The sequence below is a fragment of the Budorcas taxicolor genome, chromosome 15 (genome assembly GCF_023091745.1).
Source record: "Budorcas taxicolor isolate Tak-1 chromosome 15, Takin1.1, whole genome shotgun sequence".
NCBI lineage: Eukaryota > Metazoa > Chordata > Mammalia > Artiodactyla > Bovidae > Budorcas > Budorcas taxicolor.
The window spans coordinates 15,014,047-15,026,651 of record NC_068924.1 but is presented as its reverse complement, the minus strand read 5'-3'; the positions used below and the strand labels follow the sequence as shown (position 1 = coordinate 15,026,651).

The following is a 12,605-nucleotide window of genomic DNA, read 5'->3' as shown; positions in this document are numbered from 1 at the left end:
CCATTTCAGAAAATATAGGATGTCTGGCCATCAGCCACCTGCCACTGTGGTGCCTGCCACCACCCCAGGGTGCACCCTGAGGGATGGAATATAACAGGATACTGGCCCTAGAAAGTTAAGATGCATATCAAACGAATGATTTTTAAGTGGCCAGACTCTTGCACCTTCCCACACACAGAAGAGTGCTAGCTTCATCACCTTGAGACGTCTGTCTTTTTGAGTATGTGTCATTAGCAGGAATCTTTTTTTGTTTTACTACCTGGGGTTTTGTTGTTGCTTTGTACTTTTGCAAAAGCTCCTATATATCCTTGCTCCTCCCTTACCTCTTTGGAACAGTCCCTCTGAATGATCTGAGAAGCTGACATCCCAGGCTACAATTGTCAGTAAGGCCACCGAACAAAATATAATTTCCAACTTTTAGTCTGTACTTTTTTTTTTTTTTTTTTTGGTCAGTAATAGCTCCTTTTCATCGACCCAGAATATGAAGAGGCTATGAAGTGGACAAACAGAAACTCACGCAAGCCAGATTTTTGGTTTTGCTTTCTCATTTTCTTTCGTTTGATTGTTTTTAAAGGGGAGAGGATAATGTGTAGTTACTTGCCCTATTCAGGCAAGTAAAAGTCAAATATTGAGCCTCCATTAACTTTGAGGGGGTCAGGAAATAAGAATAAGTAACACTAGGCTTCTGTGTGAGGCCCGAAGCTTCTAATCTAGGGTGGGAGGGAGTTATCCCTGGAGAGCTCTCCTGCACCTAAAAAGAAAATGCATGGACAGAGGGTCAGGAACAGGCTGACTGCCCATGTGGGGGTCTGGAAAGCTTCCTGATAGATGTAAGCTGGGCCACGAGGGATGGGCATGACTTGAAAAGACAGTTTGGGAGGAGGGAGGTGGCCCTCAAGGGAAGAGGGACAGTGTGAGTGAGTGCTGGAAGCAGGGAGCCTGCTGGAACCTTTGAGAAGCTACGAGCAGACCAACACAGGGGCCGAGTTAAACGGTGGTTATCATCATCGTGAATGACAAAGCTGCGTTGGTGGCTCTAGTGGTAAGAATCTGTCTGCCCCTGCAGGAGACACACGGGACACAGGTTCGGTCCTTGGGTGGGGAAGATCCCCTGGAGGAGGGCCTGGCCACTTCTTGCCTGGAGGATCCCGTCCTGAAGTAGTTCACAGGGTCGCTAAGAGTCGGACAGGATTGAAGCAACTTAGCACACGCTAGATTCTCTTAGATTCTTTTCCATTATAGGTTATTACAAGATATTGAGTAACTGTTTCTAATAGAGTAGGATTTTCAGAATCGGAGTCTTCAGTGCTGAAAGGGATAAAAGTTAATGGTCGTTTCTCCTCTTCGCCAGCCTGCAGCACCTATGCCCTGCTACTCATAACTCCACCTGCCACCCTCCAGCCCCTTACCCCACTGGAGGGAGCGTCGCTGCACCTTGACGGCTCTGTCACCATGCTGAAATCTGTGCCTTGGTCTGCAACCATCAAGGCTCCCTCCCCGTCCACACAACAGCCATCTACACTGATGAATGCAGGATTCCTGCCCTTCTAACCAAGCCCTACATTTTCTCTTCTCTTGACTAAATGTGAGATTCTTTTAGCAGTTCCTGTTCCCCATTTTTCTTCTTTTCTCTTCTTCTCCTCTGAACGTGTTCATTTATTTCCCCCCAAGTGCAGTTTTGGACAACCCACCATGCCCGCCTTCTCTGAGTGCCAGTAAGTACTCCTCTGGGTACTGGGAACGCAGCAGTGAGGTTAAGTAGACAACTTGTTGATGGGAAGGGAAAGGGGAGTTGCGGCGGGGCAGGAGAGAACTGAGGTGTGTTGGTCATTTACCAGGTACCGGGCAGGATGCAAAGAGATTTACACATATTATGTCTTATTCTTCCAAAATGGGACCATTACTCCCATTTTGCAGATCAGCAAACTGAGACATGGGGAAATGAAATTGCTCAATCAAAAGTCAAAAAAGTAGTGGAGCTCTGATTGGAGCCTGCCTCTGTCTGACTCCAGACAGACAGACAGCTGTGTCAGAAGACTAGCCCTGGTCTTGAACACCTTTGAATCTCCAAATTTAGAACAGCGTCTTACATACAGTAGGTGCTCGGTTTTAAGCAGTTTTTAGACACACTCTCTAAAAGCACTGCCTCGCTATTTATTATAAGCAAAACATATTCCAACTCTATTTCCTGCATATCTTTTTTTGTTTCTTTTCACTTCAAAACCACAAACATCCCCCCTCCCACCTCCTCCCTCTCCCAGCCCTCCTTGAGCGATCTTCCAGCCTTCCTGCTGGGCCCTGGTGCTCTAGGGCTTCTGACAGCCTATTAAATAGTTCTGTTCTGTCCTCACATGTTTTATGAGATTTTCCCAGTGACCCAGCTCAGGAGATAATGGGAGGACAGATGTGGTTCATCAGGGGCTGACAGATGGGCCTGCAGCCTTTGGTGATTTTCAAGTAGAAGAAAACTGAAACTCAAGAGAAGGAGTTTGATTTTTTTTTTTCTCCCCTCTGATTTAGATGACCTCAAACAACTCTGTCTTCTGCAGCCTGACCAGTGTCCTAAAGGGCATCATCAGTTCCAGCGGACTCTGGACTGGAGCCCCCTTGTAGCTAGTGACAGGACAGCCAGGATGAACCCAGTTCCTTCCTTCCTCGCACCCAGTTCATCGCTCCTCTTCCTTGAGTCTTGGTCAATAAAAGGGCAGTAAAATGTATCAACTCTGAGTGTCACTTTCCTCTTGAGACTCTGGAGCTTGGCTTTTCTGTCTACTTTGAAGGGCAAGTGCATTGTCTTTGGCAACTTTGTGAGAGCGTCCCCCCTAAACTGAAACTTCTCTTCCTCCAAAAAGAGAGAAGAAATAAAGGAAGGGAAGGAGGGAGAAAGAACTAACATTTGATGAACATTTAGGCATTTTACATGCATATCATTTAAATGCCACAGAAATTAATGAAGAAATGGCAGCACTGCCCAAAGCCATGGTGTTGGCAAAAGGCAGGGTGCTGGGTTGGATATGTCTGTTGAATGTGAGATTCTGATTGACTGCTCAGCAGATGATTGGAAACAAAGAACAGAAGCTTGGGTAATAGATGTAGATGGGGGGAAATAGAAATACATGAGCCAGAGATAGAGTTGTGGGGATCAGCCACATAAAGCTGTACTGTGGCTTCCTGAAAGAGTGTAACCCAGTGGAGCAACTCTGTTCTATCTGTACCCAGCTCCACACCACCATGATCCATCAGCTGCAGAACTCTCAAAACTCAGGGGACTGTGCCTTTGCTATTCTGTGTGAGTCTTCCTCAGAATGTTAGGGTGGAGGAGGCTGCTAAGGGCAATAGGCAGGAGAGGCTTAAATAGAGGTGACTATGGAATGGAAGAAAGGATGAGCGGTCAACCCTGTGGGAGGCCATACAAGAAGCGTCCAAGTAGGGGATTCTCAAAAATGGAGGCAGCCGGGGGACAGTAAGGCAGCGTCAGTCAGGGTCTGATGCCCATACTCCCCCATTATCCTGCCCTGTGTGGATTCATAATAACTTTGGAGCAACTGCCCAAATGTCTTCAGTAGAGACTTGCTCAACTCCCCCTGTTTTTCATTACAGCATTGTTCATAGAGGGGGGAAAATACAGAAAAAGAATAGAAAAGAAAAATAGAATGAACAGACTTCAAAATGTGATTGCTTATGTAAAATTATTATAAACTTTCTCCAGTGGTGAAAGCTCTCTGAAAAATCAAAGTCTAGCATTTGTAGTGTTTGCCAATTTCCATGGTGTAAATTCTCCCACCACAGATTTCATCAAGCTTGCTTAGTATTTATAACCAGCTTTCAGACTTCTTGAATATTCAATAACTAGCTCTTGTAAGAGGTGAGTATTAAATATGTAATGATTCTAGAACACCACAGAGTCTTGCACATTGCTATTAAGAGGGGTAAATTAGACTTATACTAGTTATCTTGGAAATATTTCTAAAAAAATTTATTGTGTAAGAATGACAAAGATAGGGAATTATGCCACACAATCTCATACATGTAAAACAAATATGTCTCTGTGTGTATGTGTACGTGGTGAGTAGTTATATGTGCTTAGTCGCTCAGTTGTGTCCAACTCCTTGCAACTCCATGGACTGTGGCCCACCAGGCACCTCTGTCCATGCAGATTCTCCAGGCAGGAATACTGAAGCAGGTTGCCGTGCTCTCCTCCAGCAGATCTTCCCAACCCAGGGATCGAACCCAGGTCTCCCACATGGCAGGCAAATTCTTTACCACTGAGCCACCAGGGAAGCCCAAGTAGGGAAGCCCATATAAGCATGAAGAAAAGCATGGATGAAACACATTAGGTTGTACATGGGTTACCTGGCTGGCACTAACATGGGAGTAGTAGAAAGAGAGACAGAAGGGAAAGCAAGAAACAAAGCAGAAGAAAAATACTGGGTCTTTTAATATATATGTTTTAATCACACATAATACATGAAATATAATTTTATTTATTTTACATGAAATTGCATGTCTGCATCAAAAATTTTTAAACAAAGGCAAAGGGAGGCAAAAAGATATAAATATGGTGAGCGGTGAATAGTATATATCAAGTGACATACTGTGAATTTATTATTGTTATTACTTTGTAAATTATTATTTTACATAACAATTATTAAAGAAACATAATAAATAATGTATCAATAAAATAATACATGAAATCAAAGAATTCTTATTAGGGAAAAATGTGGGAAATGAGGGGAAGATAAGCAGGGAAGGGTGGAAGGAACAAGCTTGTCATCTGATGGGTGTTGTGTCCCCAGTGGAGCACCAGGCAGGAGGGGAATCCACATGTAGATGGCTGCTCTCCTGGAATAACAGGAAGATACCCTGAGTTTCCTCCTCCAAGGATGGCCAAAGGCTCAACCTTAAGACAGGGAGGAGCAATCCTACCACTCTGGCTAGGCAAACTTTCCAGGAAGTAGCTTTACAAGAGTTTCAAATGAACTATAGCATTATTGAAAAATACATGTTTGGATATGAGAAACAAACCCATTTAGTCACAGAATCACTAAATTCAAGAGCTGGTTTTTTGGGAACAAATCACTTAGATTTCTTCATTATAGTATGAATCAGATAATGCAGTAGCAATAAAAATTCACCCCTGACATTAGAACCATCTCTCAAGATCAGAAACATCAGTCTGCAAGACTTTTGGGGCTTCTCTGAGTACATGCATGCTAAGTCACTTCGGTTGTGTCTGGGTCTTTGCGACCCCATGGACTGTAGCCTGCCAGAATCCTCTGTCCATGGGATTCTTTAGGCAAGAATGCTAGATTGGGTTGCCATGCCCTGCTCTAGGGGATCTTCCCCACCCAGGGATTGAACCCACATCCCTTATGTCTTCTGCATTGTCAGGTGGGTTCTTCACCACTAGTACCACCTGGAAGCCCTTGGACTTCTCTGTAAACCTAGAATTCCCACACAAATCTAGCTCTGGCCAAGCGATGCTGGGGTTTACCCATAAATCAACTTGAAGAATGCCTCGGTGTGGGTTAAGAATACATTCAGAACCTAGTATATTTGTTTAGCAGTTTTCTAACATAATAGGAGAACATAACTGGAGAAGGAAATGGCAACCCACTGCAGTATTCTTGCCTGGAGAATCCCAAGGACAGAGGAGCCTGGCAGGCTATAGTCCATGGGGTCACAAACAGTCAGACATGATTGAGTGACTAACAACATAATAGGGCTAATAAACCTAGATGGCATATTAAAAAGCAGAGACTTTACTTTGCCAGCAAAGGTCCATCTAGCCAAGGCTATGGATTTTCCACTGGTCATGCATGGATGTGAGAGTTGGACTATAAAGAAAGCTGAGCGCCAAAGAATTGATGCTTTTGAACTGTGGTGTTGGAGAAGACTCTTGAGAGCCCCTTGGACTACAAGGAGATCCAACCAGTCCATCCTAAAGGAGATCAGTCCTGAATATTCATTGGCAGGACTGATGCTGAAGCTGAAGCTCAAACTCTTTGGCCACCTGATGTGAAGAACTGACTCATTGGAAAAGACCCTGATGCTGGGAAAGATTGAAGAGGGGAGGAGAAGGAGACGACAGAGGATGAGATGTTTGGATGGCAACACTGACTTGACAGACATGAGTTTGAGCAAACTCTGGGAGTTGGTGATGGACAGGGAAGCCTGGCGTGCTGTGGTCCGTGGGGTTGCAAAGAGTCAGACATGACTGAGTGACTGAACTGAACATAACAGGGTACTTTATCCTCACTATTCTGAAAAATATGGTAGAAATACCAGAGCCACCTGAATCACAGGAGGAAAAGGCAGAGATCTGCGTTTGGTTTCCCGCCTTGCCAAGGACAGCCTCATCATCTATCCTGGCATCTGGGGAGTCCCTTCTCACTGCCCTTTTGTAGGGAGCAGTTGATACAGTCATAACAGCATGCCCCTCCTGGACCATGGAGAAGCAATTGGGATGTTGTTGTTTAGTCCCTCAGCTGTGTCTGACTCTTGTGACCCCTTGGACTGTAGCCCGCCAGGCTCTTCTGTCCATGGGATTTCCCAGGCAAGAATACTGGAGTGGGTTGTCATTTCCTTCTTCAGGGGATCTTCCCGATCCAGGGATGGAACCCGAGTCTACTGCTTGGCAGGTGGATTCTTTACCACTGAGCCACCTGGGAAGCTTATAGAAGCGTCACACACTAAGTTCGGAATTGATTGGGGAAAAAAAGAGTGTGTGTGTGTGTCTATGAGAAAGTGTGTCTGTGTGTGCCTGTGCGTGTGTGCGCTTGACTTTAAAAGCATTTTATTATAGCTACTTTGAGCACAGACTAGCTTATGAACAGCCACACTGATACCTACACCAAATGTTACTGACCAATGCTCTTTGCCTCCTTAATCAGTAGAAAGTAATCAGAGACCAGATAGGACATTCAGGCAAGGCTTTACTGGGACTCCTGCTGCAGGAGGAGGGGAACAAGAACAAGTGACAGGTTCCTTGTTAGCTTACTCCCTGAGGAGGGCTGAGTTGGTTCCTTATTTGGGGTGAAGGTAGGGATGCATCCACAGGTCAGACTGGAGGGGTGGCTTAAGGAGTCTGCCCGCCACTTGAGGTGGTGTGTATGCAGGGGGCAGGCAAAGCATCCTGCTTTTGCTCCCTACTCTTCTGAAGTGGCAGCTGGAATTTTTGGTCTCTTTATACCTTGTTGTTCAGATTCACCCCAACTGTGGATGCACACAATTATTTTTGTCCCTTACAGTTTCTTTGTATTTTGCTGCCCGAGGAGACATTTGTCCAGATTCAAGCACTGCAGCACTTCAACAGAGGGTCCCAGGTCCTAGGCTGTCACAAAGACAGTATTCAATGTAGAAAAAATGATTGTTACATGTAACATATTATACTGGAGACTTTAAATGCATAACATGAAGTTCCTCCTTTTTAGAGGAAAAAATCCAGTCTACTGAAGGGATAAGACAAAGGCACAAATGAACTTTTAAAAAGACAGGATATATGTGTTGATATATGTATGTTATCTGAACCAATGACATCTATTTCTTAGCATGAAGAAGGCTGAGAGGAAAGGCAAAATATTGCTGACATCACTTGATTTTGACATCTAGTAATTTATTCAAGAGGTACCTTGGTTTAAAAATAGTGACCAGACGCATTTCTTTCCTTTCCTTTATAAGTAACCCAAGGGAGATTCAATAGATACTACAGGTCTAAACCTGGAACTGAAATAGATTTAGTTCATTCAATTTGAGTTTCTTTAACCTGCCCAAGAGGCTGGAAATGGAAATTAAATTGAATTATGGCTATTTATATATTTGTATGCCTGAGACTATTACCTGAGAATTATACCTGTTAAATATAAGGTAAAGATTGTCTATGAGTAGATGGTATAGAATAAATAGATAAATAGGTAATTAACTATGTAATATTTAATATTAATATGATATTGGTGAAAAAGATAGTTTAAGTCAAGACAGAAACAAGATAATGCCATGTTTCCCAAACTAAGACAAAAATCGGTATCTATTGGAGAGCTTTGAAAATTTTGGCTACCTGGGAGTTAGCCCCTAAGATTTTGATTTAACTGGATTGGGCATGGTCTCATCAGTGGTGTTCAAAGGTCCCAGGTAGTTCTAATGTGCAGCCAAGGATGAGAATCATGAGGATACAGAAGGGAAGTTCAGAGAATAAAAAGATACCTTGAAAATCTAGGACATTATTTCCAAAATTAAGCAAAAAAATAAAAATGTCAGTGAAATAATTGAAACAGAAATAGTAGGAAATGCCCTAGAAAGTATAACAAAAAAGGCAGAAACCAAATTATGAGAAAAAATGAAGGACAAAAGAGTCAGTTTACCAAGGAGTTGGAATTCTGAACAAGAAGAACAGAAGTGGAGAAAACAGATTTTCAGAGGGATGAGAAATTTTACTAGAGCTGTAGGCTGTGAATCACCAAAGGACTCACTGAGAATCAAACATAATAAGTGGTGATAGACACACAACTAGCTATATCACTGGGGGATTTGGGAGCAGAAAAGAAAAATAGAATATCCCAGGAGACTGCAGAGATTCAAAACAAAACCCAAACTAGGACATATATAAAAGAACACAAAAATAATTGGCATCAGCATTTTCAAGAAGACTGAAATTTAGAAGAAAATGGAACAAAGCATTTAAGTTCTAAGAGAAGTTTGTTTCAAACCACACTTCTGAATACTTTGGCTACCTGGTGAGAAAAGCCGACTCGTTGGAAAAGACCCAGATGCTGGGAAAGAATTGAAGGCAGGAGAAGGGAGCAACAGAGGATAACATGGTCGGATGGCATCACCAACTCAATGGACATGAGTTTAAGCAAACTCTGGGAGATAGTGAAGGACAGGGAGGCCTGGCGTGCTGCAGTCCATGGGGTCGCACAGAATCGGACACAATTTAGTGACTGAACAACAACAGGAAAACTATCAATTGAGTGTGTGTGTGTGTGTGTGTGTGTGTGTGTGTGTGTGTGTGGCGGGGGCAGAGGGTGAGGTGGGTAGAATAAAGCTAGATGTCTACATATGGGACTCAGATATGTTACCCCTCACTCATCATTTCCTAGGAAGTTATTTCAGGATGTACTCCATGAAAAAAAAAGGGGGCACAAATTAAGAAGGAAGTAGATGTGGGACACTGAAAATAGGAGACTCTATCTGGGAAAGAATGAAAAGCTGCCTATAATTACACTCATGGTGGGACTACTGTGCCATCTGGAAGGCTCTGGGAAAGAGAGAGAGAACTTGACTGCTTTTCTTATATAATGAAATATTGTTTTTAAAATGTAGACAATAGAGAAGAAAAGAAAGTCACTGTGAAACTCTAAGAAAACAAAAATACCAAGCAAGAAAATTCAATAATATTGGCATTTTAAGTTCTTTGAGCTACCAAATCTTTTAAAGTAATTAATTCAGCTTTTTACAAAATGTTTCCTGCTTTCAATGTCATTCATAGAAAGTCCAGCTCAACTCAAACACACATTTTAGCCATGTTTTTCACCCATACATTTATTTAGTTTTTTCCTTTAAATCTTTAAACCGCATGAAATTTATCCTGGAGGACTTATGAAGCAGCTATTAGGGGAACAGCTCTGTGCTGGCCCCCAGGACAGCACACGTCTTCCCTCCATTAAGACGCCTAGGCAAGTCTTAAATGCAGCTGATCTGCATCCTGGCAGAAAGTCTTGGGAGCCTGAGTTGCTACAGGGTTATTTATCACCCGATTCTCTGTCTTTTAAAGGGTGCTTCCCATGGCCAGTTCTGATGAGGCCTGAGGCTTTCTGCCTCACCTCCCTATAGCACAGCTGGAAACTCTGAAACAAAATGTGACTGACTTGGCTTCTCTGCACCAAGGTGTCTGGCTTTAGTGTTGCCGTCACCTGGTCCTTTTTGTTTCAGGGTTTCCCTGAACAAGGGGCCCAGAGGGCTTGCACCCTTGGCTACTTCCGTCCACTGACTTTGAAAGTACTAAACTATCTGAATCTGAAAAGGGCTTCTTTCTCTACTGGCTGAGTGTGTCTGTCTTCCTCTGGCCTTGTGCTTGACACTGGCGTGTATTTTCTACCTAATTTATTCATTAACTCTGCTGAGACCGTTTACTGAATAGTTCATTCTTTCTTCACTGATTGTTTTTTGAAATATAGTTGATTTACAATACTGTGTTAGTTTCAGGAATATAGCAAAGTGATTCAGTTGTATTAATACATATATCTATTATTTTGCAAATTCTTATCTATTACAGGATATTGAATATGGCTTCCTGTGCTATACAGTAGGTCTTTGTTGGTTATCTGTTTTATATATTGTAGTGTGTATATGTTAATCCTAATTTATCCCTTCCCTACTCTTTCCCCTTTAGTAATCCTAAACTTTTCTATGTCTGTGAGTCTATTTCTGTTTTGTAAATAAGTTCATTTGTATCTTTTTTTTTTGATTCCACATATGTGATAGCATGTTATATGGTATTTGTGATTCTCTGAATTATTTCACTTAGTACTGATGATCTCTAGGTCCGTCCATATTGCTGCAAATGACTCCATTGATTTTCTGGTTAAAATATTTTTAATCTACAAAATTATTTTAGGTACCTCATTTGTGTTTGGACTTTTTATTATGTTCAATTTTTTTTTCCATCTCTCTATTCTGTTGTCAGCACCACATTAATTTTCATAAATTTCTAATACATTAAAAAATGTTTATCTATTTTTAATTAATTGATGATTGCTTTACAATATTGGTCTGATTTCTGTCATACATCAACATGAATTAACCGTGAGTGTACACATGTCCCCTCCCTCTTGAATCTTCCTCCCAACTCCCACCCATCCCCACCCCTCTAGATTATCACAGGGCCCCAGTTTGAGTTCCCCGAGTCATACAGCAAATTCCCGTTGGCTGTGTGTTTACATACGTTGGTGTATGTGCCTCCATGCTGCTCTCTCCATTCATCTCTCCTTCTCCGTTTTCTCCCCCACCCTTGTCTATAAGTCTCTTCTCTGTCTGCATCTCCACTGCTGCTCTGCGAATATGTTCATCAGTACCATCCTTCTAGATTCCATATATATGCATTAATATATGGTATTTGTTTTTCTCTTTCTGACTTACTTCACTCTGTAGACTAGGCTCTAGGTTCATCCACCTCATTAGACCTGACTCAAATGTGTTCCTTTTTATGACCGAGTAGTATTCCATTGGGCATATGTACCACAGCTTCTTTATCCATTCCTCTGCTGATGGACCTCTAGGTTGCTTCCATGTCCTAGTTATTGTAAATAGTGCTGCAATGAACACTGGGGTACATGTGTCTTTTTCTGTTTTGGTTTCTTTGTAAATTTTTTTTTAATTGGTGGGGAAAATCCCTCTCACTATATTTCCTTGCCAGATTTTTTCCTGGCTATTCTTACAAACTTATTTTAACAGAAAAATGTTAAGCAATTTAGTCAAAATATCAATTAAAAATATCCCAACTTCCTGAAATTTCATAAAATTTGTTAGGGGTTGGAGAATTTGTATCTTCCATTATTGAGTCATCCCATCCAGGACTATATATTTTGCTACATTGATTGTATTTTATTAATGCCCTGCAGTGGAATATACCCACATTTCCTATTAGGTTTATGACTCTATGTTTTACATTTTCTGTAGCTATCTTGACAGAGATGATTTTCCAGCATTTTCCTCATTGTTTGTCGAAGGCTTTAAACAGGAAAGTGGCAAGGGAGCAGCTCTTCCGGGGCTGGAGGGAGGCAGGGAGCCTGGTCTGTAGGGCCCACTGCCCAGGGCTCGCACTTCGATGCTCTGTGAGCTTTGCCACTTCTGTTATCTCAGTTTTTTCCTCATTCACAGCTTTTTCTTCCACTGGGGCTTGTTTGAAGTCAAGGCTTCCAGAGAGTGACTCAACGCCCAGTGCTGATTTAACCTACACTCTGGAAATAGGCCTCTGAGGCCAACAGTTAGACTTTCAAGGTGATGTGAGCCTTGAGGAAATTTCAGGACGACATGAGAACCCTTCCCTGTGACAAAGTCAAAGGTTGTAACTGATTCACTTTGCTATACACCTGAAACTAACACAGCTTTGTAAATCATATATGTTTCAATTCCAAAAAATAAAAAAGATAAACCTCTATTTCACTTGAGTTTCTATTAGTTACTTTCTAAAAAAAATGTTCTTTATTTGGCTATCCTGGGTCTTAGCTGTGGCATGCAGGTTCTAGTTCCTTGACCAGGGACTGAACCTGGACCCCTTGCTTTGGGAGCACATAGTGTTACAACTGGACCACCAGGGAAGTCCCTAGTGGGTTTTTAATCCTAGTAACCAAGCAAAACCAATCAATCCCTGTTGAGGCCATACTTATAACCCAAGGTAAACTCTGAAGGGTTGAGAGGATGCTCAGTCACATCCGACTCTTTATGACCCCATGGACTGTAGCCTGCCAGGCTCCTCTGTCCATGGGATTATTCCTGCAGGAATACTGGAGTAGGTTGCCATTTCCTTCTCCGGAGGATCTTCTTGACCCCAAGATCAAACCCACATCTTCTGAGTCTCCTGAACTATCAGGTGGATTCTTTACCAC

At 42.3% G+C, this 12,605-nt stretch overlaps 1 long non-coding RNA gene across 1 annotated transcript; it reads left to right on the top strand.

The window, feature by feature from the left end:
- Positions 1-1,564: 1,564 nt before the first annotated feature.
- On the top strand, positions 1,565-2,607 carry LOC128060045 (uncharacterized). Its single transcript, XR_008200648.1, has 3 exons — positions 1,565-1,585; positions 1,672-1,715; positions 2,521-2,607. It is a non-coding gene; the product is annotated as an uncharacterized LOC128060045 (long non-coding RNA).
- Positions 2,608-12,605: the final 9,998 nt, after the last annotated feature.